This window comes from Schistocerca nitens, chromosome 4 (assembly GCF_023898315.1).
Source record: "Schistocerca nitens isolate TAMUIC-IGC-003100 chromosome 4, iqSchNite1.1, whole genome shotgun sequence".
In the NCBI taxonomy this organism is placed as follows: domain Eukaryota; kingdom Metazoa; phylum Arthropoda; class Insecta; order Orthoptera; family Acrididae; genus Schistocerca; species Schistocerca nitens.
In genome coordinates, this window is record NC_064617.1 from 248108399 (window position 1) to 248112883 (window position 4485).

Consider the following 4485-nt stretch of genomic DNA (forward strand, 5'->3'; position numbering starts at 1 on the left):
ACGGAAGGCACTAACTACTGATAGGCATAGTTAGCAAATGAAAGATTTTAATAGAATGTATTTACCTTAATAGTGTTGAAAAATCATAATATACATAGCAGTTCATGACATCCAGTCTTACAAATTTCAAAACTCCGAAATTTCTTTCCCCACATCCACCACTGCTGGCGGCTCACCTCCAACTGCACAACGCTACGCGCTGTTCACAGCCAACTGCCCAACACCACAATGGCAGACAACAATGCAAACCAGCCACAGACCGCACACAGCACAGCCAATAATTCTCACACAGAGCGCTACGTAACGTTGCCAATAAGAAAACCTAAACAGCCTACTTACAAATGTAATGTGTGTTTGAGTCTTAAGAGATGGGCCTACAGCCGATTTTCTTAAATTAAAGTTGTTTTGCTCTAAAGGTGTGAGATTGTTTGGGCCTTCAGCCTAATTGAAAGAACTGATTTAAGATAAAGCATTCTGTGATTTAAGATAAAGCCTTCTGCCTTTTAAATTTCTGATTTTGGTTTGAGATTATGTGGCGTATTCAGCTGGTTATTAAGTTCCAAAAATTAATGCTGTGTTTTTTTTTAATTTTCTTGGGACTTGTAATGTTTGGTCAAATAAATAAAGTTGTTTGTTCGAGTTTAACTGACAGCCGCTTATTTTGGCCCCTTCCCCCAATTCAAACTACCTGTCCTGTCTTGCAAGTTTAGCAGAGCGTCTCAGTACACAAACAGGACGTACACCTGGAGTTATGGTCTTGGGTGCTATTTCGTATGACAAAAGGAGCGCCGGCCGCGGTGGCTGTACGGTTCTAGGCGCTCCAGTCCGGAGCCGCGCTGCTGCTACGGTCGCAGGTTCGAATCCTGCCTCGGGCATGGGTGTGTGTGATGTCCTTAGGTTAGTTAGGTTTAAGTAGTTCTACGTTCTAGGGGACTAATGACCACAGCAGTTGAGTCCCATAGTGCTCAGAGCCACAAAAGGAGCGCTGTCGAGATCATCTCAGGCACCCAGATTTGTACGTCAGTCTGGTGATTAGACTTCTAGCGCTGGCATTCGTGAACAACATTCCAGAGGGTGTTTTCCAACAGGATACCGCTCGCCCACATACCGCGGTTGTAACCCAACACGCTCTACAAATTTCTAAATTCAATAAACTGTACCAACAGCCGTATACTTTAGGTTATTTTATTTTATTTCGAACGCTACCAGTTTCGGGAGTTCAAGTGGCAGTTGGTGTCACCCTTTCGTATGAATCAATTGCACAACGATTCGGATTCACGGTATCCAGTTTTGTGGCACTATACGATAAGCTTGTTGATTCGAAAAAGCGGGTGGCGCCTGAAGATGGCAAAACGAATTGCTGAAAATGGTAGCGTTCTAAATAAAATAAAATAACCTAAAGTATACGGTTGTTGATAAAGCGTATTGAATTTAGAAATACGTACTAACAGATGTCCCATGGATACAATGGACCGACAGTGTAGACATGTGCCCTTGGCCTGCTCTACCACCTGCTCTGTCTCCCGTCGAGGACATCATCGGACGGCAACTCCACCGTCATCCAGAAACAGCTGTTTCGACAGACCAAGTGCAGCAGGCATGGAACAGCATCCCACAAACTGGGATACGGCACCTGTACAACACAATGCATGCGCTTTTGCATCCTTGCGTTCAGAATTCTGTCATATCAGTTATTAATGTACGAGCATTTCACACTTGCAATGGCTTATCTCGCACTTACATCAACCTGTGATCTTGCAATGTTTATCGCTTAAGTATGTTACCAAGACAATTGAATTCCCCAAATTTCATTACTCTACATTAACTATTTTGGTGTTGCGTTTTTTCCATCAGTATGTTGTATTCGCCCAGAGACATACATTTACGTCTATCCTGCGCAAGTTACCTCACGGTATGGGGCCGAGGGTACTTCTTGTATCACCGTCACCTGCCTTCTTTCCTTTTCTTGTTGCAAATGGTTCGCGGGAAGAACGATTGATGGGAAGCCTCCATTTAGCTAGAATGTCGCTAATTTTACTTTCATTACTTTTTTCGCAAGATTACGTACGAGGAAACGAACTGGTGGTTGACTTCCCCAGAAATGTACGCTCTACAAACTTTAACAGTAAACCACACCGCTTCTCTTGCAGGATCTGCCACTGGAGATGGCTGAGCATCTCATTAATGGGTTCGTGCTTACTAAAAGAAACTATAACGAAATGCGCTGCTCTTCTTTGGATCATCTCTGTTTGCTGTGTCAGTCCTGTCTGGTACGGCTACGAGACTGGCGAGCAGTATTCGTGTATTGACAGAAGAAGGCTTTTGTATGCAACCTCTTTCATGTTGTGGTCACTGCCTGTAGCAATCGTCGTTCCTCTGTAGATCTTTCTGCGTTACGCTATAACTTACTAGCGTCACCACTTGTCTGTGTACTACAGCACCATACGTGACAAGCCTGATAGATATTACGACGGTGTCCATTAGCTCATTTACATATATTTTGAAAAGTAATCTCTCTGTAACACTCTCTTTGGATACCCCCGAAATTACTTTTACATCTGAAGATTTCTCCCCGCTCCCAGTGACGTGATCCGTTCCGTTTGCTAGAAACTCTTCAGTCCAGTCGACTCACACAGCTGGCCTGATATTCCGTACGCTCTTATTTTGTTCATTAACCTGCAGTGTGGGATGGTTTATAACGCTTGCAGTAAGTCAACGAACACGGCATCAACCTAATCGCTTGTGTCCGCTGCTTTCAGTGTCCTATGGACGAGCAGAGGGATCTGGGTTTCACACGACTGTTGTTTTCGGAATCAATGTTGATTCCTACAGAGTAGATTTACAGTCTCCAGAAATATCATAATACGTGAGCAAAAAACATTTTCCAAAATTCTGCAAAATTACCGTCGACAGAGGTACAAGTGCACCAACGGCCTCCCCGCAGTGATAACACCGGTTCCCGTCAGATCACCGAAGTTAAGCGCTGTCGGGCTGGGTTAGCACTTGGATGGGTGACCATCACGTCTGCCGAGCACTGTTGGCAAGCGGGGTGCACTTAGCCCTTGTGAGGCAAAATGAGGAGGTACTTGATTGAGAAGTAGCGGCTCCGGTCTCGGAAACTGACATACGGCCGGGAGAGCGGTGTGCTGACCACACGCAGCTCCATATCCGCATCCAGTGACGCCAATGGGCTGAGGATGACACGGCGGCCGGTCGGTATCGTTGGGCCTTCATGGCCTGTTCGAGAGGAGTTTAGTTTTTAGAGGTACAAGTGCATCGTTTTGTGCATTTATTTGACATCTTTTGGTGAAAATGGGAATGACCTGCAACTTTTCCAATAACAACGAACGTGTTACTCATCCAGCGTCCTAAGTAATGGGTAGTATACATTCTGGTAATACTGCTCTGTAACAGATGAAGCTTGGTACAGTAGACAGCATTTTCATTTAAAAGGATGTTCAGTCTACGCGAGTTACTTACGTTTATTAACCACTGCAGTTTATACACCATTTCATAGAGGGACTGATGAAAACTGGGCTAGATTTTTTTCTTTACTTGTGTACTATCCATACGGCCATTCTTCTTGTTAACAACTCTACAACAGTTACTAGTAATACTTCTCTTCACGCTCACACACACACTCATATATAGGGTGGTCCATTGATCGTGACCGGACCAAATATCTCACGAAATAAGCGTCAAACGAAAAAACTACAAAGAACGAAACTTGTCTAGCTTGAAAGGGGAAACCAGATGGCGCTATGGTTGGCCCGCTAGATGGCACTGCCATAGGTCAAACGGATATCAACTGCGTTTTTTTAAATAGGAACCCCCATTTGCATTACATATTCGTGTAGTACGTAAAGAAATATGAATGTTTTAATTGGACCACTTTTTTCGCTTTGTGATGGATTGCGCTGTAATAGTCACAAACATATCTATCACAATTTTAAACGAACAGTTGGTAAGAGATAGGTTTTTTAAATTAAAATACAGAATGTAGGTACGTTTGAACATTTTATTTCGGTTTTTCCAATGTGATATATGTACCTTTGGGAACTTATCATTTCTGAGAACGCATGCTGTTACAGCTTGATTACCTGTAAATATCACATTAATGCAGTAAATGCTCAAAATGATGTCCGTCAACCTCAATGCATTTGGCAATACGTGTAACGAAATTCCTCTCAACAACGAGTTGTTCGCCTTCCGTAATGTTCGCACATGCATTGACAATGCGCTGACGCATGTTGTCAGGCGTTGTCGGTGGATCACGATATCAAATATCCTTCAACTTTCCCCACAGAAAGAAATCCTGAGACGTCAGATCCGGTGAACGTGCGTGGCTTCGACGGCCAATCCACCTGTCATGAAATATGCTATTCAATACCGCTTCAACCGCACACGAGCTATGTGCCGGACATCCATCATGTTGGAAGCACGTCGCCATTCTGTCATGCACTGAAACATCTTGTAGTAACATCG

The 4485-nt window shown here is 43.8% G+C and overlaps 1 pseudogene; it reads left to right on the top strand.

Annotated features, from left to right (window-relative positions):
• The first annotated feature begins 2925 nt into the window (after positions 1 to 2925).
• On the top strand, positions 2926 to 3043 carry LOC126253747 (5S ribosomal RNA; annotated as a pseudogene).
• The last annotated feature ends 1442 nt before the right edge of the window (positions 3044 to 4485 follow it).